Raw genomic sequence first — 23,803 nt, forward strand, 5'->3', positions numbered from 1 at the left:
TGTGTGGATACAAATCCCACCATCGTCAAAGTCCGATCATGTTGGTTTTTGAAGGTCAGCACTGCTCCCAGTATAATTACGCTCCCTTTCGAGACACATCCAGAAATCGTTAGATGATCCCATCTGGCTAATCCATTGTAGCAAATACATTAAATAAAATAGAGGGTGTTGTGTTTATTAGAAAGTTAGTCTTTCATGGAGAGCCCAGAAGAATGTCTTTCCTTCAAGCATGGCCTTCTACTTAGTTTGGATATCTGGAAGGAATAGAAAGCAGCTCTTACTACTAAAGTGTCAGCTGTTTGAAGAGCCATTTATTTATGTCTGCCCTGCACTGACATATCCCTTCTGATGAGTAGTTTCCTGTAAATGTCTCAGATTGCAGAGATACTAACTACTGATATCCATATCCTGAGTAATGTGAGTTCTTTAATATTCTCCTAAGAATATAGAGTTTTGCCACCTTCCACGAAAAGTGCCTTAAGAATGTAGTTTAATGTGTGCCTATATGTTGACATTCATAAGTACATAGGTTTCCACTCATACTCTGAAACTCACAGCTGGCCACATTCTGCCTTAAGACTACATATGGCACTCTGAGATATGGAAATCCTCCGGCTTTGTAGCTCAGTGGCAAAGCACTGATTTTTTGGAACCAGGGGACACGAGTTCAATCCTCATCAGGATCTTCTGTTTATCTTTTAAATCTTAACTCTTTTCAAGTTATTTCACCTAGGAATCACACCTCGTTTTAAGCTTGCTTATTGTCAACGTTCCCTTTTCTGCTTTTATCTTAGCAAGAAGACTTGAATAATACCAGAGAACTACGACTCATTCGTCTCCCCTTCCGATTGCCTGACAAACGCCTGACAAACGCTGTTCTCACCCTGCTAGGCAAAACCAGATAATAACTCAATGTTTACCGTCCCTTGGAAAGGTTGAGCGAGTATCTGACCTCTCTTTCTGCTCAATCTGCTTCCACATAACGAGCGTTATAGGGCTCGAGCAGTGGCACCTTGGAGATTTTAATTTCTTTCCTCTCAAAACACTATAGCTCCCAGATACCTCGGCTCTCAGGAAAATGAGGTGAATCCTCAAAACCCCAGCCACCACTCACCATAAACATCCTTTTCTCATGCTCTCTGTTCAAATGATACAACTTATCTTGTACTTAAAGTGAAAGTGAATGCAGGCAGACTTGTTTGATAGATTTGGTGACCTTGATTGGTTGGGGTGGATAAAGAAGTGAACCTGGTGTCTCAAGAAGTAGAATCAGGATGGGGATGAGGAAAAGAGAAATTGAGCATGGACCACAATCACAGGTTAGAGAAATACGTGTCATGAATGAAATCATTTTAAAAAGTTGACTTCTAGCAGGCATTATTTTTCAAAATTGCAGACAAATTAAAAATGAATTTTGTATTGGAGGAACAATCACAGCACACAAGAGGTACAATCTACTTTAGAGGAATAGCATATTTGGCTAAGGCCTTTGTGTGATGATGCTATCCTTTTGCCATTTATATGAGTTATATTTTATTCAATTTGGTTGATCAACATTTTTTGCAGCTCTTCAATTTATGGCTATTCATGCGACTATACTGTTTTTATTATTCTTGTTATTTAGCAAATTTCTTTTTGAATACACTGATGTGAATGCATAGTTCACAAGTCAGCACATCATAATGCAGTGAAACGAATCGTCCCGAAGGCGATGTGATCCTAGGGACCCGGAGGAGTTAGACAGGAAGATTCTGAATAGAAGTAAATAATCTTTAGCAAGCGCCATCTTTAATCTGAGTTTAATTTTTCCTTTCATTGAAATGATTTAAAAAAGGTAATGCAGTTGCTCCAGGTGAGGCTCGAACTCACAACCTCGGCATGGCTCAGTGCAAGTACTGCTGTATAAGTACCGCACGCTAACCGATTGCGCCACTGGAGCTCACACATACACCCTGAGTCCAACTGCGCCACCTAGAGGTGACTTAGTAGACGACAGGATCGTCATCAACATACCGTATGCAAGATCAGCTCACATGCAAACATGTTACCCTGATTACTACAATTACAGTGGAACCGGAAAAGATTCTATAATTGTCCTGTAACATAAAATTCAGTCTTTTGAAAACCACATTCAATTATATCTCGTCAGTTCCGACAAAGTCTAGGGGAATCTAATTGTTATGTCTCATAAGCACAAAGGAGGAATTTAGCCAGAAAATGATATGTTGGACCCAAGTTGGGGGAAGGTGGGTAGTTGGATATCTTACTTCAACTGTTTTCATTTTAGCTACAGACTAGTGTCAACAGAGTACCTCGTGTGTACAAATGCTTTAAATCCTGTTACAGGGTGGATGAAGTGGGTGAGTGGTTAAGGTGGCGGACTGCCCATACAGTGTGCTCTGCATGTGTGGATACAAATCCCACCATCGTCAAAGTCCGATCATGTTGGTTTTTGAAGGTCAGCACTGCTCCCAGTATAATTACGCTCCCTTTCGAGACACATCCAGAAATCGTTAGATGATCCCATCTGGCTAATCCATTGTAGCAAATACATTAAATAAAATAGAGGGTGTTGTGTTTATTAGAAAGTTAGTCTTTCATGGAGAGCCCAGAAGAATGTCTTTCCTTCAAGCATGGCCTTCTACTTAGTTTGGATATCTGGAAGGAATAGAAAGCAGCTCTTACTACTAAAGTGTCAGCTGTTTGAAGAGCCATTTATTTATGTCTGCCCTGCACTGACATATCCCTTCTGATGAGTAGTTTCCTGTAAATGTCTCAGATTGCAGAGATACTAACTACTGATATCCATATCCTGAGTAATGTGAGTTCTTTAATATTCTCCTAAGAATATAGAGTTTTGCCACCTTCCACGAAAAGTGCCTTAAGAATGTAGTTTAATGTGTGCCTATATGTTGACATTCATAAGTACATAGGTTTCCACTCATACTCTGAAACTCACAGCTGGCCACATTCTGCCTTAAGACTACATATGGCACTCTGAGATATGGAAATCCTCCGGCTTTGTAGCTCAGTGGCAAAGCACTGATTTTTTGGAACCAGGGGACACGAGTTCAATCCTCATCAGGATCTTCTGTTTATCTTTTAAATCTTAACTCTTTTCAAGTTATTTCACCTAGGAATCACACCTCGTTTTAAGCTTGCTTATTGTCAACGTTCCCTTTTCTGCTTTTATCTTAGCAAGAAGACTTGAATAATACCAGAGAACTACGACTCATTCGTCTCCCCTTCCGATTGCCTGACAAACGCCTGACAAACGCTGTTCTCACCCTGCTAGGCAAAACCAGATAATAACTCAATGTTTACCGTCCCTTGGAAAGGTTGAGCGAGTATCTGACCTCTCTTTCTGCTCAATCTGCTTCCACATAACGAGCGTTATAGGGCTCGAGCAGTGGCACCTTGGAGATTTTAATTTCTTTCCTCTCAAAACACTATAGCTCCCAGATACCTCGGCTCTCAGGAAAATGAGGTGAATCCTCAAAACCCCAGCCACCACTCACCATAAACATCCTTTTCTCATGCTCTCTGTTCAAATGATACAACTTATCTTGTACTTAAAGTGAAAGTGAATGCAGGCAGACTTGTTTGATAGATTTGGTGACCTTGATTGGTTGGGGTGGATAAAGAAGTGAACCTGGTGTCTCAAGAAGTAGAATCAGGATGGGGATGAGGAAAAGAGAAATTGAGCATGGACCACAATCACAGGTTAGAGAAATACGTGTCATGAATGAAATCATTTTAAAAAGTTGACTTCTAGCAGGCATTATTTTTCAAAATTGCAGACAAATTAAAAATGAATTTTGTATTGGAGGAACAATCACAGCACACAAGAGGTACAATCTACTTTAGAGGAATAGCATATTTGGCTAAGGCCTTTGTGTGATGATGCTATCCTTTTGCCATTTATATGAGTTATATTTTATTCAATTTGGTTGATCAACATTTTTTGCAGCTCTTCAATTTATGGCTATTCATGCGACTATACTGTTTTTATTATTCTTGTTATTTAGCAAATTTCTTTTTGAATACACTGATGTGAATGCATAGTTCACAAGTCAGCACATCATAATGCAGTGAAACGAATCGTCCCGAAGGCGATGTGATCCTAGGGACCCGGAGGAGTTAGACAGGAAGATTCTGAATAGAAGTAAATAATCTTTAGCAAGCGCCATCTTTAATCTGAGTTTAATTTTTCCTTTCATTGAAATGATTTAAAAAAGATAATGCAGTTGCTCCAGGTGAGGCTCGAACTCACAACCTCGGCATGGCTCAGTGCAAGTACTGCTGTATAAGTACCGCACGCTAACCGATTGCGCCACTGGAGCTCACACATACACCCTGAGTCCAACTGCGCCACCTAGAGGTGACTTAGTAGACGACAGGATCGTCATCAACATACCGTATGCAAGATCAGCTCACATGCAAACATGTTACCCTGATTACTACAATTACAGTGGAACCGGAAAAGATTCTATAATTGTCCTGTAACATAAAATTCAGTCTTTTGAAAACCACATTCAATTATATCTCGTCAGTTCCGACAAAGTCTAGGGGAATCTAATTGTTATGTCTCATAAGCACAAAGGAGGAATTTAGCCAGAAAATGATATGTTGGACCCAAGTTGGGGGAAGGTGGGTAGTTGGATATCTTACTTCAACTGTTTTCATTTTAGCTACAGACTAGTGTCAACAGAGTACCTCGTGTGTACAAATGCTTTAAATCCTGTTACAGGGTGGATGAAGTGGGTGAGTGGTTAAGGTGGCGGACTGCCCATACAGTGTGCTCTGCATGTGTGGATACAAATCCCACCATCGTCAAAGTCCGATCTTGTTGGTTTTTGAAGGTCAGCACTGCTCCCAGTATAATTACGCTCCCTTTCGAGACACATCCAGAAATCGTTAGATGATCCCATCTGGCTAATCCATTGTAGCAAATACATTAAATAAAATAGAGGGTGTTGTGTTTATTAGAAAGTTAGTCTTTCATGGAGAGCCCAGAAGAATGTCTTTCCTTCAAGCATGGCCTTCTACTTAGTTTGGATATCTGGAAGGAATAGAAAGCAGCTCTTACTACTAAAGTGTCAGCTGTTTGAAGAGCCATTTATTTATGTCTGCCCTGCACTGACATATCCCTTCTGATGATTAGTTTCCTGTAAATGTCTCAGATTGCAGAGATACTAACTACTGATATCCATATCCTGAGTAATGTGAGTTCTTTAATATTCTCCTAAGAATATAGAGTTTTGCCACCTTCCACGAAAAGTGCCTTAAGAATGTAGTTTAATGTGTGCCTATATGTTGACATTCATAAGTACATAGGTTTCCACTCATACTCTGAAACTCACAGCTGGCCGCATTCTGCCTTAAGACTACATATGGCACTCTGAGATATGGAAATCCTCCGGCTTTGTAGCTCAGTGGCAAAGCACGGATTTTTTGGAACCAGGGGACACGAGTTCAATCCTCATCAGGATCTTCTGTTTATGTTTTAAATCTTAACTCTTTTCAAGTTATTTCACCTAGGAATCACACCTCGTTTTAAGCTTGCTTATTGTCAACGTTCCCTTTTCTGCTTTTATCTTAGCAAGAAGACTTGAATAATACCAGAGAACTACGACTCATTCGTCTCCCCTTCCGATTGCCTGACAAACGCCTGACAAACGCTGTTCTCACCCTGCTAGGCAAAACCAGATAATAACTCAATGTTTACCGTCCCTTGGAAAGGTTGAGCGAGTATCTGACCTCTCTTTCTGCTCAATCTGCTTCCACATAACGAGCGTTATAGGGCTCGAGCAGTGGCACCTTGGAGATTTTAATTTCTTTCCTCTCAAAACACTATAGCTCCCAGATACCTCGGCTCTCAGGAAAATGAGGTGAATCCTCAAAACCCCAGCCACCACTCACCATAAACTTCCTTTTCTCATGCTCTCTGTTCAAATGATACAATTTATCTTGTACTTAAAGTGAAAGTGAATGCAGGCAGACTTGTTTGATAGATTTGGTGACCTTGATTGGTTGGGGTGGATAAAGAAGTGAACCTGGTGTCTCAAGAAGTAGAATCAGGATGGGGATGAGGAAAAGAGAAATTGAGCATGGACCACAATCACAGGTTAGAGAAATACGTGTCATGAATGAAATCATTTTAAAAAGTTGACTTCTAGCAGGCATTATTTTTCAAAATTGCAGACAAATTAAAAATGAATTTTGTATTGGAGGAACAATCACAGCACACAAGAGGTACAATCTACTTTAGAGGAATAGCATATTTGGCTAAGGCCTTTGTGTGATGATGCTATCCTTTTGCCATTTATATGAGTTATATTTTATTCAATTTGGTTGATCAACATTTTTTGCAGCTCTTCAATTTATGGCTATTCATGCGACTATACTGTTTTTATTATTCTTGTTATTTAGCAAATTTCTTTTTGAATACACTGATGTGAATGCATAGTGCACAAGTCAGCACATCATAATGCAGTGAAACGAATCGTCCCGAAGGCGATGTGATCCTAGGGACCCGGAGGAGTTAGACAGGAAGATTCTGAATAGAAGTAAATAATCTTTAGCAAGCGCCATCTTTAATCTGAGTTTAATTTTTCCTTTCATTGAAATGATTTAAAAAAGATAATGCAGTTGCTCCAGGTGAGGCTCGAACTCACAACCTCGGCATGGCTCAGTGCAAGTACTGCTGTATAAGTACCGCGCGCTAACCGATTGCGCCACTGGAGCTCACACATACACCATGAGTCCAACTGCGCCACCTAGAGGTGACTTAGTAGACGACAGGATCGTCATCAACATACCGTATGCAAGATCAGCTCACATGCAAACATGTTACCCTGATTACTACAATTACAGTGGAACCGGAAAAGATTCTATAATTGTCCTGTAACATAAAATTCAGTCTTTTGAAAACCACATTCAATTATATCTCGTCAGTTCCGACAAAGTCTAGGGGAATCTAATTGTTATGTCTCATAAGCACAAAGGAGGAATTTAGCCAGAAAATGATATGTTGGACCCAAGTTGGGGGAAGGTGGGTAGTTGGATATCTTACTTCAACTGTTTTCATTTTAGCTACAGACTAGTGTCAACAGAGTACCTCGTGTGTACAAATGCTTTAAATCCTGTTACAGGGTGGATGAAGTGGGTGAGTGGTTAAGGTGGCGGACTGCCCATACAGTGTGCTCTGCATGTGTGGATACAAATCCCACCATCGTCAAAGTCCGATCATGTTGGTTTTTGAAGGTCAGCACTGCTCCCAGTATAATTACGCTCCCTTTCGAGACACATCCAGAAATCGTTAGATGATCCCATCTGGCTAATCCATTGTAGCAAATACATTAAATAAAATAGAGGGTGTTGTGTTTATTAGAAAGTTAGTCTTTCATGGAGAGCCCAGAAGAATGTCTTTCCTTCAAGCATGGCCTTCTACTTAGTTTGGATATCTGGAAGGAATAGAAAGCAGCTCTTACTACTAAAGTGTCAGCTGTTTGAAGAGCCATTTATTTATGTCTGCCCTGCACTGACATATCCCTTCTGATGAGTAGTTTCCTGTAAATGTCTCAGATTGCAGAGATACTAACTACTGATATCCATATCCTGAGTAATGTGAGTTCTTTAATATTCTCCTAAGAATATAGAGTTTTGCCACCTTCCACGAAAAGTGCCTTAAGAATGTAGTTTAATGTGTGCCTATATGTTGACATTCATAAGTACATAGGTTTCCACTCATACTCTGAAACTCACAGCTGGCCACATTCTGCCTTAAGACTACATATGGCACTCTGAGATATGGAAATCCTCCGGCTTTGTAGCTCAGTGGCAAAGCACTGATTTTTTGGAACCAGGGGACACGAGTTCAATCCTCATCAGGATCTTCTGTTTATCTTTTAAATCTTAACTCTTTTCAAGTTATTTCACCTAGGAATCACACCTCGTTTTAAGCTTGCTTATTGTCAACGTTCCCTTTTCTGCTTTTATCTTAGCAAGAAGACTTGAATAATACCAGAGAACTACGACTCATTCGTCTCCCCTTCCGATTGCCTGACAAACGCCTGACAAACGCTGTTCTCACCCTGCTAGGCAAAACCAGATAATAACTCAATGTTTACCGTCCCTTGGAAAGGTTGAGCGAGTATCTGACCTCTCTTTCTGCTCAATCTGCTTCCACATAACGAGCGTTATAGGGCTCGAGCAGTGGCACCTTGGAGATTTTAATTTCTTTCCTCTCAAAACACTATAGCTCCCAGATACCTCGGCTCTCAGGAAAATGAGGTGAATCCTCAAAACCCCAGCCACCACTCACCATAAACATCCTTTTCTCATGCTCTCTGTTCAAATGATACAACTTATCTTGTACTTAAAGTGAAAGTGAATGCAGGCAGACTTGTTTGATAGATTTGGTGACCTTGATTGGTTGGGGTGGATAAAGAAGTGAACCTGGTGTCTCAAGAAGTAGAATCAGGATGGGGATGAGGAAAAGAGAAATTGAGCATGGACCACAATCACAGGTTAGAGAAATACGTGTCATGAATGAAATCATTTTAAAAAGTTGACTTCTAGCAGGCATTATTTTTCAAAATTGCAGACAAATTAAAAATGAATTTTGTATTGGAGGAACAATCACAGCACACAAGAGGTACAATCTACTTTAGAGGAATAGCATATTTGGCTAAGGCCTTTGTGTGATGATGCTATCCTTTTGCCATTTATATGAGTTATATTTTATTCAATTTGGTTGATCAACATTTTTTGCAGCTCTTCAATTTATGGCTATTCATGCGACTATACTGTTTTTATTATTCTTGTTATTTAGCAAATTTCTTTTTGAATACACTGATGTGAATGCATAGTTCACAAGTCAGCACATCATAATGCAGTGAAACGAATCGTCCCGAAGGCGATGTGATCCTAGGGACCCGGAGGAGTTAGACAGGAAGATTCTGAATAGAAGTAAATAATCTTTAGCAAGCGCCATCTTTAATCTGAGTTTAATTTTTCCTTTCATTGAAATGATTTAAAAAAGATAATGCAGTTGCTCCAGGTGAGGCTCGAACTCACAACCTCGGCATGGCTCAGTGCAAGTACTGCTGTATAAGTACCGCGCGCTAACCGATTGCGCCACTGGAGCTCACACATACACCATGAGTCCAACTGCGCCACCTAGAGGTGACTTAGTAGACGACAGGATCGTCATCAACATACCGTATGCAAGATCAGCTCACATGCAAACATGTTACCCTGATTACTACAATTACAGTGGAACCGGAAAAGATTCTATAATTGTCCTGTAACATAAAATTCAGTCTTTTGAAAACCACATTCAATTATATCTCGTCAGTTCCGACAAAGTCTAGGGGAATCTAATTGTTATGTCTCATAAGCACAAAGGAGGAATTTAGCCAGAAAATGATATGTTGGACCCAAGTTGGGGGAAGGTGGGTAGTTGGATATCTTACTTCAACTGTTTTCATTTTAGCTACAGACTAGTGTCAACAGAGTACCTCGTGTGTACAAATGCTTTAAATCCTGTTACAGGGTGGATGAAGTGGGTGAGTGGTTAAGGTGGCGGACTGCCCATACAGTGTGCTCTGCATGTGTGGATACAAATCCCACCATCGTCAAAGTCCGATCATGTTGGTTTTTGAAGGTCAGCACTGCTCCCAGTATAATTACGCTCTCTTTCGAGACACATCCAGAAATCGTTAGATGATCCCATCTGGCTAATCCATTGTAGCAAATACATTAAATAAAATAGAGGGTGTTGTGTTTATTAGAAAGTTAGTCTTTCATGGAGAGCCCAGAAGAATGTCTTTCCTTCAAGCATGGCCTTCTACTTAGTTTGGATATCTGGAAGGAATAGAAAGCAGCTCTTACTACTAAAGTGTCAGCTGTTTGAAGAGCCATTTATTTATGTCTGCCCTGCACTGACATATCCCTTCTGATGATTAGTTTCCTGTAAATGTCTCAGATTGCAGAGATACTAACTACTGATATCCATATCCTGAGTAATGTGAGTTCTTTAATATTCTCCTAAGAATATAGAGTTTTGCCACCTTCCACGAAAAGTGCCTTAAGAAAGTAGTTTAATGTGTGCCTATATGTTGACATTCATAAGTACATAGGTTTCCACTCATACTCTGAAACTCACAGCTGGCCGCATTCTGCCTTAAGACTACATATGGCACTCTGAGATATGGAAATCCTCCGGCTTTGTAGCTCAGTGGCAAAGCACGGATTTTTTGGAACCAGGGGACACGAGTTCAATCCTCATCAGGATCTTCTGTTTATCTTTTAAATCTTAACTCTTTTCAAGTTATTTCACCTAGGAATCACACCTCGTTTTAAGCTTGCTTATTGTCAGCGTTCCCTTTTCTGCTTTTATCTTAGCAAGAAGACTTGAATAATACCAGAGAACTACGACTCATTCGTCTCCCCTTCCGATTGCCTGACAAACGCCTGACAAACGCTGTTCTCACCCTGCTAGGCAAAACCAGATAATAACTCAATGTTTACCGTCCCTTGGAAAGGTTGAGCGAGTATCTGACCTCTCTTTCTGCTCAATCTGCTTCCACATAACGAGCGTTATAGGGCTCGAGCAGTGGCACCTTGGAGATTTTAATTTATTTCCTCTCAAAACACTATAGCTCCCAGATACCTCGGCTCTCAGGAAAATGAGGTGAATCCTCAAAACCCCAGCCACCACTCACCATAAACTTCCTTTTCTCATGCTCTCTGTTCAAATGATACAACTTATCTTGTACTTAAAGTGAAAGTGAATGCAGGCAGACTTGTTTGATAGATTTGGTGACCTTGATTGGTTGGGGTGGATAAAGAAGTGAACCTGGTGTCTCAAGAAGTAGAATCAGGATGGGGATGAGGAAAAGAGAAATTGAGCATGGACCACAATCACAGGTTAGAGAAATACGTGTCATGAATGAAATCATTTTAAAAAGTTGACTTCTAGCAGGCATTATTTTTCAAAATTGCAGACAAATTAAAAATGAATTTTGTATTGGAGGAACAATCACAGCACACAAGAGGTACAATCTACTTTAGAGGAATAGCATATTTGGCTAAGGCCTTTGTGTGATGATGCTATCCTTTTGCCATTTATATGAGTTATATTTTATTCAATTTGGTTGATCAACATTTTTTGCAGCTCTTCAATTTATGGCTATTCATGCGACTATACTGTTTTTATTATTCTTGTTATTTAGCAAATTTCTTTTTGAATACACTGATGTGAATGCATAGTTCACAAGTCAGCACATCATAATGCAGTGAAACGAATCGTCCCGAAGGCGATGTGATCCTAGGGACCCGGAGGAGTTAGACAGGAAGATTCTGAATAGAAGTAAATAATCTTTAGCAAGCGCCATATTTAATCTGAGTTTAATTTTTCCTTTCATTGAAATGATTTAAAAAAGATAATGCAGTTGCTCCAGGTGAGGCTCGAACTCACAACCTCGGCATGGCTCAGTGCAAGTACTGCTGTATAAGTACCGCGCGCTAACCGATTGCGCCACTGGAGCGCACACATACACCATGAGTCCAACTGCGCCACCTAGAGGTGACTTAGTAGACGACAGGATCGTCATCAACATACCGTATGCAAGATCAGCTCACATGCAAACATGTTACCCTGATTACTACAATTACAGTGGAACCGGAAAAGATTCTATAATTGTCCTGTAACATAAAATTCAGTCTTTTGAAAACCACATTCAATTATATCTCGTCAGTTCCGACAAAGTCTAGGGGAATCTAATTGTTATGTCTCATAAGCACAAAGGAGGAATTTAGCCAGAAAATGATATGTTGGACCCAAGTTGGGGGAAGGTGGGTAGTTGGATATCTTACTTCAACTGTTTTCATTTTAGCTACAGACTAGTGTCAACAGAGTACCTCGTGTGTACAAATGCTTTAAATCCTGTTACAGGGTGGATGAAGTGGGTGAGTGGTTAAGGTGGCGGACTGCCCATACAGTGTGCTCTGCATGTGTGGATACAAATCCCACCATCGTCAAAGTCCGATCATGTTGGTTTTTGAAGGTCAGCACTGCTCCCAGTATAATTACGCTCCCTTTCGAGACACATCCAGAAATCGTTAGATGATCCCATCTGGCTAATCCATTGTAGCAAATACATTAAATAAAATAGAGGGTGTTGTGTTTATTAGAAAGTTAGTCTTTCATGGAGAGCCCAGAAGAATGTCTTTCCTTCAAGCATGGCCTTCTACTTAGTTTGGATATCTGGAAGGAATAGAAAGCAGCTCTTACTACTAAAGTGTCAGCTGTTTGAAGAGCCATTTATTTATGTCTGCCCTGCACTGACATATCCCTTCTGATGAGTAGTTTCCTGTAAATGTCTCAGATTGCAGAGATACTAACTACTGATATCCATATCCTGAGTAATGTGAGTTCTTTAATATTCTCCTAAGAATATAGAGTTTTGCCACCTTCCACGAAAAGTGCCTTAAGAATGTAGTTTAATGTGTGCCTATATGTTGACATTCATAAGTACATAGGTTTCCACTCATACTCTGAAACTCACAGCTGGCCACATTCTGCCTTAAGACTACATATGGCACTCTGAGATATGGAAATCCTCCGGCTTTGTAGCTCAGTGGCAAAGCACTGATTTTTTGGAACCAGGGGACACGAGTTCAATCCTCATCAGGATCTTCTGTTTATCTTTTAAATCTTAACTCTTTTCAAGTTATTTCACCTAGGAATCACACCTCGTTTTAAGCTTGCTTATTGTCAACGTTCCCTTTTCTGCTTTTATCTTAGCAAGAAGACTTGAATAATACCAGAGAACTACGACTCATTCGTCTCCCCTTCCGATTGCCTGACAAACGCCTGACAAACGCTGTTCTCACCCTGCTAGGCAAAACCAGATAATAACTCAATGTTTACCGTCCCTTGGAAAGGTTGAGCGAGTATCTGACCTCTCTTTCTGCTCAATCTGCTTCCACATAACGAGCGTTATAGGGCTCGAGCAGTGGCACCTTGGAGATTTTAATTTCTTTCCTCTCAAAACACTATAGCTCCCAGATACCTCGGCTCTCAGGAAAATGAGGTGAATCCTCAAAACCCCAGCCACCACTCACCATAAACATCCTTTTCTCATGCTCTCTGTTCAAATGATACAACTTATCTTGTACTTAAAGTGAAAGTGAATGCAGGCAGACTTGTTTGATAGATTTGGTGACCTTGATTGGTTGGGGTGAATAAAGAAGTGAACCTGGTGTCTCAAGAAGTAGAATCAGGATGGGGATGAGGAAAAGAGAAATTGAGCATGGACCACAATCACAGGTTAGAGAAATACGTGTCATGAATGAAATCATTTTAAAAAGTTGACTTCTAGCAGGCATTATTTTTCAAAATTGCAGACAAATTAAAAATGAATTTTGTATTGGAGGAACAATCACAGCACACAAGAGGTACAATCTACTTTAGAGGAATAGCATATTTGGCTAAGGCCTTTGTGTGATGATGCTATCCTTTTGCCATTTATATGAGTTATATTTTATTCAATTTGGTTGATCAACATTTTTTGCAGCTCTTCAATTTATGGCTATTCATGCGACTATACTGTTTTTATTATTCTTGTTATTTAGCAAATTTCTTTTTGAATACACTGATGTGAATGCATAGTTCACAAGTCAGCACATCATAATGCAGTGAAACGAATCGTCCCGAAGGCGATGTGATCCTAGGGACCCGGAGGAGTTAGACAGGAAGATTCTGAATAGAAGTAAATAATCTTTAGCAAGCGCCATCTTTAATCTGAGTTTAATTTTTCCTTTCATTGAAATGATTTAAAAAAGATAATGCAGTTGCTCCAGGTGAGGCTCGAACTCACAACCTCGGCATGGCTCAGTGCAAGTACTGCTGTATAAGTACCGCGCGCTAACCGATTGCGCCACTGGAGCGCACACATACACCCTGAGTCCAACTGCGCCACCTAGAGGTGACTTAGTAGACGACAGGATCGTCATCAACATACCGTATGCAAGATCAGCTCACATGCAAACATGTTACCCTGATTACTACAATTACAGTGGAACCGGAAAAGATTCTATAATTGTCCTGTAACATAAAATTCAGTCTTTTGAAAACCACATTCAATTATATCTCGTCAGTTCCGACAAAGTCTAGGGGAATCTAATTGTTATGTCTCATAAGCACAAAGGAGGAATTTAGCCAGAAAATGATATGTTGGACCCAAGTTGGGGGAAGGTGGGTAGTTGGATATCTTACTTCAACTGTTTTCATTTTAGCTACAGACTAGTGTCAACAGAGTACCTCGTGTGTACAAATGCTTTAAATCCTGTTACAGGGTGGATGAAGTGGGTGAGTGGTTAAGGTGGCGGACTGCCCATACAGTGTGCTCTGCATGTGTGGATACAAATCCCACCATCGTCAAAGTCCGATCATGTTGGTTTTTGAAGGTCAGCACTGCTCCCAGTATAATTACGCTCCCTTTCGAGACACATCCAGAAATCGTTAGATGATCCCATCTGGCTAATCCATTGTAGCAAATACATTAAATAAAATAGAGGGTGTTGTGTTTATTAGAAAGTTAGTCTTTCATGGAGAGCCCAGAAGAATGTCTTTCCTTCAAGCATGGCCTTCTACTTAGTTTGGATATCTGGAAGGAATAGAAAGCAGCTCTTACTACTAAAGTGTCAGCTGTTTGAAGAGCCATTTATTTATGTCTGCCCTGCACTGACATATCCCTTCTGATGAGTAGTTTCCTGTAAATGTCTCAGATTGCAGAGATACTAACTACTGATATCCATATCCTGAGTAATGTGAGTTCTTTAATATTCTCCTAAGAATATAGAGTTTTGCCACCTTCCACGAAAAGTGCCTTAAGAATGTAGTTTAATGTGTGCCTATATGTTGACATTCATAAGTACATAGGTTTCCACTCATACTCTGAAACTCACAGCTGGCCACATTCTGCCTTAAGACTACATATGGCACTCTGAGATATGGAAATCCTCCGGCTTTGTAGCTCAGTGGCAAAGCACTGATTTTTTGGAACCAGGGGACACGAGTTCAATCCTCATCAGGATCTTCTGTTTATCTTTTAAATCTTAACTCTTTTCAAGTTATTTCACCTAGGAATCACACCTCGTTTTAAGCTTGCTTATTGTCAACGTTCCCTTTTCTGCTTTTATCTTAGCAAGAAGACTTGAATAATACCAGAGAACTACGACTCATTCGTCTCCCCTTCCGATTGCCTGACAAACGCCTGACAAACGCTGTTCTCACCCTGCTAGGCAAAACCAGATAATAACTCAATGTTTACCGTCCCTTGGAAAGGTTGAGCGAGTATCTGACCTCTCTTTCTGCTCAATCTGCTTCCACATAACGAGCGTTATAGGGCTCGAGCAGTGGCACCTTGGAGATTTTAATTTCTTTCCTCTCAAAACACTATAGCTCCCAGATACCTCGGCTCTCAGGAAAATGAGGTGAATCCTCAAAACCCCAGCCACCACTCACCATAAACATCCTTTTCTCATGCTCTCTGTTCAAATGATACAACTTATCTTGTACTTAAAGTGAAAGTGAATGCAGGCAGACTTGTTTGATAGATTTGGTGACCTTGATTGGTTGGGGTGGATAAAGAAGTGAACCTGGTGTCTCAAGAAGTAGAATCAGGATGGGGATGAGGAAAAGAGAAATTGAGCATGGACCACAATCACAGGTTAGAGAAATACGTGTCATGAATGAAATCATTTTAAAAAGTTGACTTCTAGCAGGCATTATTTTTCAAAATTGCAGACAAATTAAAAATGAATTTTGTATTGGAGGAACAATCACAGCACACAAGAGGTACAATCTACTTTAGAGGAATAGCATATTTGGCTAAGGCCTTTGTGTGATGATGCTATCCTTTTGCCATTTATATGAGTTATATTTTATTCAATTTGGTTGATCAACATTTTTTGCAGCTCTTCAATTTATGGCTATTCATGCGACTATACTGTTTTTATTATTCTTGTTATTTAGCAAATTTCTTTTTGAATACACTGATGTGAATGCATAGTTCACAAGTCAGCACATCATAATGCAGTGAAACGAATCGTCCCGAAGGCGATGTGATCCTAGGGACCCGGAGGAGTTAGACAGGAAGATTCTGAATAGAAGTAAATAATCTTTAGCAAGCGCCATCTTTAATCTGAGTTTAATTTTTCCTTTCATTGAAATGATTTAAAAAAGATAATGCAGTTGCTCCAGGTGAGGCTCGAACTCACAACCTCGGCATGGCTCAGTGCAAGTACTGCTGTATAAGTACCGCACGCTAACCGATTGCGCCACTGGAGCTCACACATACACCCTGAGTCCAACTGCGCCACCTAGAGGTGACTTAGTAGACGACAGGATCGTCATCAACATACCGTATGCAAGATCAGCTCACATGCAAACATGTTACCCTGATTACTACAATTACAGTGGAACCGGAAAAGATTCTATAATTGTCCTGTAACATAAAATTCAGTCTTTTGAAAACCACATTCAATTATATCTCGTCAGTTCCGACAAAGTCTAGGGGAATCTAATTGTTATGTCTCATAAGCACAAAGGAGGAATTTAGCCAGAAAATGATATGTTGGACCCAAGTTGGGGGAAGGTGGGTAGTTGGATATCTTACTTCAACTGTTTTCATTTTAGCTACAGACTAGTGTCAACAGAGTACCTCGTGTGTACAAATGCTTTAAATCCTGTTACAGGGTGGATGAAGTGGGTGAGTGGTTAAGGTGGCGGACTGCCCATACAGTGTGCTCTGCATGTGTGGATACAAATCCCACCATCGTCAAAGTCCGATCATGTTGGTTTTTGAAGGTCAGCACTGCTCCCAGTATAATTACGCTCCCTTTCGAGACACATCCAGAAATCGTTAGATGATCCCATCTGGCTAATCCATTGTAGCAAATACATTAAATAAAATAGAGGGTGTTGTGTTTATTAGAAAGTTAGTCTTTCATGGAGAGCCCAGAAGAATGTCTTTCCTTCAAGCATGGCCTTCTACTTAGTTTGGATATCTGGAAGGAATAGAAAGCAGCTCTTACTACTAAAGTGTCAGCTGTTTGAAGAGCCATTTATTTATGTCTGCCCTGCACTGACATATCCCTTCTGATGAGTAGTTTCCTGTAAATGTCTCAGATTGCAGAGATACTAACTACTGATATCCATATCCTGAGTAATGTGAGTTCTTTAATATTCTCCTAAGAATATAGAGTTTTGCCACCTTCCACGAAAAGTGCCTTAAGAATGTAGTTTAATGTGTGCCTATATGTTGACATTCATAAGTACATAGGCTTCCACTCATACTCTGAAACTCACAGCTGGCCACATTCTGCCTTAAGACTACATATGGCACTCTGAGATATGGAAATCCTCCGGCTTTGTAGCTCAGTGGCAAAGCACTGATTTTTTGGAACCAGGGGACACGAGTTCAATCCTCATCAGGATCTTCTGTTTATCTTTTAAATCTTAACTCTTTTCAAGTTATTTCACCTAGGAATCACACCTCGTTTTAAGCTTGCTTATTGTCAACGTTCCCTTTTCTGCTTTTATCTTAGCAAGAAGACTTGAATAATACCAGAGAACTACGACTCATTCGTCTCCCCTTCCGATTGCCTGACAAACGCCTGACAAACGCTGTTCTCACCCTGCTAGGCAAAACCAGATAATAACTCAATGTTTACCGTCCCTTGGAAAGGTTGAGCGAGTATCTGACCTCTCTTTCTGCTCAATCTGCTTCCACATAACGAGCGTTATAGGGCTCGAGCAGTGGCACCTTGGAGATTTTAATTTCTTTCCTCTCAAAACACTATAGCTCCCAGATACCTCGGCTCTCAGGAAAATGAGGTGAATCCTCAAAACCCCAGCCACCACTCACCATAAACATCCTTTTCTCATGCTCTCTGTTCAAATGATACAACTTATCTTGTACTTAAAGTGAAAGTGAATGCAGGCAGACTTGTTTGATAGATTTGGTGACCTTGATTGGTTGGGGTGGATAAAGAAGTGAACCTGGTGTCTCAAGAAGTAGAATCAGGATGGGGATGAGGAAAAGAGAAATTGAGCATGGACCACAATCACAGGTTAGAGAAATACGTGTCATGAATGAAATCATTTTAAAAAGTTGACTTCTAGCAGGCATTATTTTTCAAAATTGCAGACAAATTAAAAATGAATTTTGTATTGGAGGAACAATCACAGCACACAAGAGGTACAATCTACTTTAGAGGAATAGCATATTTGGCTAAGGCCTTTGTGTGATGATGCTATCCTTTTGCCATTTATATGAGTTATATTTTATTCAATTTGGTTGATCAACATTTTTTGCAGCTCTTCAATTTATGGCTATTCATGCGACTATACTGTTTTTATTATTCTTGTTATTTAGCAAATTTCTTTTTGAATACACTGATGTGAATGCATAGTTCACAAGTCAGCACATCATAATGCAGTGAAACGAATCGTCCCGAAGGCGATGTGATCCTAGGGACCCGGAGGAGTTAGACAGGAAGATTCTGAATAGAAGTAAATAATCTTTAGCAAGCGCCATATTTAATCTGAGTTTAATTTTTCCTTTCATTGAAATGATTTAAAAAAGATAATGCAGTTGCTCCAGGTGAGGCTCGAACTCACAACCTCGGCATGGCTCAGTGCAAGTACTGCTGTATAAGTACCGCGCGCTAACCGATTGCGCCACTGGAGCGCACACATACACCATGAGTCCAACTGCGCCACCTAGAGGTGACTTAGTAGACGACAGGATCGTCATCAACATACCGTATGCAAGATCAGCTCACATGCAAACATGTTACCCTGATTACTACAATTACAGTGGAACCGGAAAAGATTCTATAATTGTCCTGTAACATAAAATTCAGTCTTTTGAAAACCACATTCAATTATATCTCGTCAGTTCCGACAAAGTCTAGGGGAATCTAATTGTTATGTCTCATAAGCACAAAGGAGGAATTTAGCCAGAAAATGATATGTTGGACCCAAGTTGGGGGAAGGTGGGTAGTTGGATATCTTACTTCAACTGTTTTCATTTTAGCTACAGACTAGTGTCAACAGAGTACCTCGTGTGTACAAATGCTTTAAATCCTGTTACAGGGTGGATGAAGTGGGTGAGTGGTTAAGGTGGCGGACTGCCCATACAGTGTGCTCTGCATGTGTGGATACAAATCCCACCATCGTCAAAGTCCGATCATGTTGGTTTTTGAAGGTCAGCACTGCTCCCAGTATAATTACGCTCCCTTTCGAGACACATCCAGAAATCGTTAGATGATCCCATCTGGCTAATCCATTGTAGCAAATACATTAAATAAAATAGAGGGTGTTGTGTTTATTAGAAAGTTAGTCTTTCATGGAGAGCCCAGAAGAATGTCTTTCCTTCAAGCATGGCCTTCTACTTAGTTTGGATATCTGGAAGGAATAGAAAGCAGCTCTTACTACTAAAGTGTCAGCTGTTTGAAGAGCCATTTATTTATGTCTGCCCTGCACTGACATATCCCTTCTGATGAGTAGTTTCCTGTAAATGTCTCAGATTGCAGAGATACTAACTACTGATATCCATATCCTGAGTAATGTGAGTTCTTTAATATTCTCCTAAGAATATAGAGTTTTGCCACCTTCCACGAAAAGTGCCTTAAGAATGTAGTTTAATGTGTGCCTATATGTTGACATTCATAAGTACATAGGTTTCCACTCATACTCTGAAACTCACAGCTGGCCACATTCTGCCTTAAGACTACATATGGCACTCTGAGATATGGAAATCCTCCGGCTTTGTAGCTCAGTGGCAAAGCACTGATTTTTTGGAACCAGGGGACACGAGTTCAATCCTCATCAGGATCTTCTGTTTATCTTTTAAATCTTAACTCTTTTCAAGTTATTTCACCTAGGAATCACACCTCGTTTTAAGCTTGCTTATTGTCAACGTTCCCTTTTCTGCTTTTATCTTAGCAAGAAGACTTGAATAATACCAGAGAACTACGACTCATTCGTCTCCCCTTCCGATTGCCTGACAAACGCCTGACAAACGCTGTTCTCACCCTGCTAGGCAAAACCAGATAATAACTCAATGTTTACCGTCCCTTGGAAAGGTTGAGCGAGTATCTGACCTCTCTTTCTGCTCAATCTGCTTCCACATAACGAGCGTTATAGGGCTCGAGCAGTGGCACCTTGGAGATTTTAATTTCTTTCCTCTCAAAACACTATAGCTCCCAGATACCTCGGCTCTCAGGAAAATGAGGTGAATCCTCAAAACCCCAGCCACCACTCACCATAAACATCCTTTTCTCATGCTCTCTGTTCAAATGATACAACTTATCTTGTACTTAAAGTGAAAGTGAATGCAGGCAGACTTGTTTGATAGATTTGGTGACCTTGATTGGTTGGGGTGGATAAAGAAGTGAACCTGGTGTCTCAAGAAGTAGAATCAGGATGGGGATGAGGAAAAGAGAAATTGAGCATGGACCACAATCACAGGTTAGAGAAATACGTGTCATGAATGAAATCATTTTAAAAAGTTGACTTCTAGCAGGCATTATTTTTCAAAATTGCAGACAAATTAAAAATGAATTTTGTATTGGAGGAACAATCACAGCACACAAGAGGTACAATCTACTTTAGAGGAATAGCATATTTGGCTAAGGCCTTTGTGTGATGATGCTATCCTTTTGCCATTTATATGAGTTATATTTTATTCAATTTGGTTGATCAACATTTTTTGCAGCTCTTCAATTTATGGCTATTCATGCGACTATACTGTTTTTATTATTCTTGTTATTTAGCAAATTTCTTTTTGAATACACTGATGTGAATGCATAGTTCACAAGTCAGCACATCATAATGCAGTGAAACGAATCGTCCCGAAGGCGATGTGATCCTAGGGACCCGGAGGAGTTAGACAGGAAGATTCTGAATAGAAGTAAATAATCTTTAGCAAGCGCCATCTTTAATCTGAGTTTAATTTTTCCTTTCATTGAAATGATTTAAAAAAGGTAATGCAGTTGCTCCAGGTGAGGCTCGAACTCACAACCTCGGCATGGCTCAGTGCAAGTACTGCTGTATAAGTACCGCACGCTAACCGATTGCGCCACTGGAGCTCACACATACACCCTGAGTCCAACTGCGCCACCTAGAGGTGACTTAGTAGACGACAGGATCGTCATCAACATACCGTATGCAAGATCAGCTCACATGCAAACATGTTACCCTGATTACTACAATTACAGTGGAACCGGAAAAGATTCTATAATTGTCCTGTAACATAAAATTCAGTCTTTTGAAAACCACATTCAATTATATCTCGTCAGTTCCGACAAAGTCTAGGGGAATCTAATTGTTATGTCTCATAAGCACAAAGGAGGAATTTAGCCAGAAAATGATATGTTGGACCCAAGTTGGGGGAAGGTGGGTAGTTGGATATCTTACTTCAACTGTTTTCATTTTAGCTACAGACTAGTGTCAACAGAGTACCTCGTGTGTACAAATGCTTTAAATCCTGTTACAGGGTGGATGAAGTGGGTGAGTGGTTAAGGTGGCGGACTGCCCATACAGTGTGCTCTGCATGTGTGGATACAAATCCCACCATCGTCAAAGTCCGATCATGTTGGTTTTTGAAGGTCAGCACTGCTCCCAGTATAATCACGCTCTCTTTCGAGACACATTCAGAAATCGTTAGATGATCCCATCTGGCTAATCCATTGTAGCAAATACATTAAATAAAATAGAGGGTGTTGTGTTTATTAGAAAGTTAGTCTTTCATGGAGAGCCCAGAAGAATGTCTTTCCTTCAAGCATGGCCTTCTACTTAGTTTGGATATCTGGAAGGAATAGAAAGCAGCTCTTACTACTAAAGTGTCAGCTGTTTGAAGAGCCATTTATTTATGTCTGCCCTGCACTGACATATCCCTTCTGATGAGTAGTTTCCTGTAAATGTCTCAGATTGCAGAGATACTTACTACTGATATCCATATCCTGAGTAATGTGAGTTCTTTAATATTCTCCTAAGAATATAGAGTTTTGCCACCTTCCACGAAAAGTGCCTTAAGAATGTAGTTTAATGTGTGCCTATATGTTGACATTCATAAGTACATAGGTTTCCACTCATACTCTGAAACTCACAGCTGGCCACATTCTGCCTTAAGACTACATATGGCACTCTGAGATATGGAAATCCTCCGGCTTTGTAGCTCAGTGGCAAAGCACGGATTTTTTGGAACCAGGGGACACGAGTTCAATCCTCATCAGGATCTTCTGTTTATCTTTTAAATCTTAACTCTTTTCAAGTTATTTCACCTAGGAATCACACCTCGTTTTAAGCTTGCTTATTGTCAACGTTCCCTTTTCTGCTTTTATCTTAGCAAGAAGACTTGAATAATACCAGAGAACTACGACTCATTCGTCTCCCCTTCCATTGCCTGACAAACGCCTGACAAACGCTGTTCTCACCCTGCTAGGCAAAACCAGATAATAACTCAATGTTTACCGTCCCTTGGAAAGGTTGAGCGAGTATCTGACCTCTCTTTCTGCTCAATCTGCTTCCACATAACGAGCGTTATAGGGCTCGAGCAGTGGCACCTTGGAGATTTTAATTTCTTTCCTCTCAAAACACTATAGCTCCCAGATACCTCGGCTCTCAGGAAAATGAGGTGAATCCTCAAAACCCCAGCCACCACTCACCATAAACTTCCTTTTCTCATGCTGTCTGTTCAAATGATACGACTTATCTTGTACTTAAAGTGAAAGTGAATGCAGGCAGACTTGTTTGATAGATTTGGTGACCTTGATTGGTTGGAGTGGATAAAGAAGTGAACCTGGTGTCTCAAGAAGTAGAATCAGGATGGGGATGAGGAAAAGAGAAATTGAGCATGGACCACAATCACAGGTTAGAGAAATACGTGTCATGAATGAAATCATTTAAAAAAGTTGACTTCTAGCAGGCATTATTTTTCAAAATTGCAGACAAATTAAAAATTAATTTTGTATTGGAGGAACAATCACAGCACACAAGAGGTACAATCTACTTTAGAGGAATAGCATATTTGGCTAAGGCCTTTGTGTGATGATGCTATCCTTTTGCCATTTATATGAGTTATATTTTATTCAATTTGGTTGATCAACATTTTTTGCAGCTCTTCAATTTATGGCTATTCATGCGACTATACTGTTTTTATTATTCTTGTTATTTAGCAAATTTCTTTTTGAATACACTGATGTGAATGCATAGTTCACAAGTCAGCACATCATAATGCAGTGAAACGAATCGTCCCGAAGGCGATGTGATCCTAGGGACCCGGAGGAGTCAGACAGGAAGATTCTGAATAGAAGTGAATAATCTTTAGCAAGCGCCATCTTTAATCTGAGTTTAATTTTTCCTTTCAGTGTAATGATTTAAAAAAGATAATGCAGTTGCTCGAGGTGAGGCTCGAACTCACAACCTCAGCATGGCTCAGTGCAAGTATTGCTGTATAAGTACCGCGCGCTAATCGATTGCGCCACTGGAGCTCACACATACACCATGAGTCCAACTGCGTGACCTAGAGGTGACTTAATAGACGACAGGATCGTCATCAACATACCGTATGCAAGATCAGCTCACATGCAAACATGTTAACCTGATTACTACAATTACAGTGGAACCGGAAAAGATTCTATAATTGTCCTGTAACATAAAATTCAGTCTTTTGAAAACCACATTCAATTATATCTCGTCAGTTCCGACAAAGTCTAGGGG

The 23,803-nt window shown here is 40.2% G+C and overlaps 9 non-coding genes across 9 annotated transcripts; all 9 read right to left on the reverse strand.

Moving 5' to 3' along the window:
* Window positions 1-1,844: 1,844 nt before the first annotated feature.
* On the reverse strand, window positions 1,845-1,939 carry TRNAI-UAU (transfer RNA isoleucine (anticodon UAU)). The gene is made up of 2 exons: window positions 1,902-1,939; window positions 1,845-1,880 (listed from the first exon to the last, which is right to left on the reverse strand). It is a non-coding gene; the product is annotated as a tRNA-Ile (tRNA).
* A 2,309-nt stretch (window positions 1,940-4,248) lies between these two features.
* Window positions 4,249-4,343, reverse strand: TRNAI-UAU (transfer RNA isoleucine (anticodon UAU)). The gene is made up of 2 exons: window positions 4,306-4,343; window positions 4,249-4,284 (listed from the first exon to the last, which is right to left on the reverse strand). It is a non-coding gene; the product is annotated as a tRNA-Ile (tRNA).
* Window positions 4,344-6,652: 2,309 nt separating this feature from the next.
* TRNAI-UAU (transfer RNA isoleucine (anticodon UAU)) lies at window positions 6,653-6,747 on the reverse strand. The gene is made up of 2 exons: window positions 6,710-6,747; window positions 6,653-6,688 (listed from the first exon to the last, which is right to left on the reverse strand). It is a non-coding gene; the product is annotated as a tRNA-Ile (tRNA).
* A 2,309-nt stretch (window positions 6,748-9,056) lies between these two features.
* Window positions 9,057-9,151, reverse strand: TRNAI-UAU (transfer RNA isoleucine (anticodon UAU)). Its single transcript has 2 exons — window positions 9,114-9,151; window positions 9,057-9,092 (listed from the first exon to the last, which is right to left on the reverse strand). It is a non-coding gene; the product is annotated as a tRNA-Ile (tRNA).
* A 2,309-nt stretch (window positions 9,152-11,460) lies between these two features.
* On the reverse strand, window positions 11,461-11,555 carry TRNAI-UAU (transfer RNA isoleucine (anticodon UAU)). The gene is made up of 2 exons: window positions 11,518-11,555; window positions 11,461-11,496 (listed from the first exon to the last, which is right to left on the reverse strand). It is a non-coding gene; the product is annotated as a tRNA-Ile (tRNA).
* A 2,309-nt stretch (window positions 11,556-13,864) lies between these two features.
* TRNAI-UAU (transfer RNA isoleucine (anticodon UAU)) lies at window positions 13,865-13,959 on the reverse strand. The gene is made up of 2 exons: window positions 13,922-13,959; window positions 13,865-13,900 (listed from the first exon to the last, which is right to left on the reverse strand). It is a non-coding gene; the product is annotated as a tRNA-Ile (tRNA).
* Window positions 13,960-16,268: 2,309 nt separating this feature from the next.
* TRNAI-UAU (transfer RNA isoleucine (anticodon UAU)) lies at window positions 16,269-16,363 on the reverse strand. The gene is made up of 2 exons: window positions 16,326-16,363; window positions 16,269-16,304 (listed from the first exon to the last, which is right to left on the reverse strand). It is a non-coding gene; the product is annotated as a tRNA-Ile (tRNA).
* Window positions 16,364-18,672: 2,309 nt separating this feature from the next.
* TRNAI-UAU (transfer RNA isoleucine (anticodon UAU)) lies at window positions 18,673-18,767 on the reverse strand. Its single transcript has 2 exons — window positions 18,730-18,767; window positions 18,673-18,708 (listed from the first exon to the last, which is right to left on the reverse strand). It is a non-coding gene; the product is annotated as a tRNA-Ile (tRNA).
* Window positions 18,768-21,076: 2,309 nt separating this feature from the next.
* On the reverse strand, window positions 21,077-21,171 carry TRNAI-UAU (transfer RNA isoleucine (anticodon UAU)). Its single transcript has 2 exons — window positions 21,134-21,171; window positions 21,077-21,112 (listed from the first exon to the last, which is right to left on the reverse strand). It is a non-coding gene; the product is annotated as a tRNA-Ile (tRNA).
* Between the last annotated feature and the right edge of the window lie 2,632 nt (window positions 21,172-23,803).

This window comes from Pleurodeles waltl, chromosome 6 (assembly GCF_031143425.1).
Source record: "Pleurodeles waltl isolate 20211129_DDA chromosome 6, aPleWal1.hap1.20221129, whole genome shotgun sequence".
In the NCBI taxonomy this organism is placed as follows: Eukaryota; Metazoa; Chordata; class Amphibia; order Caudata; family Salamandridae; genus Pleurodeles; species Pleurodeles waltl.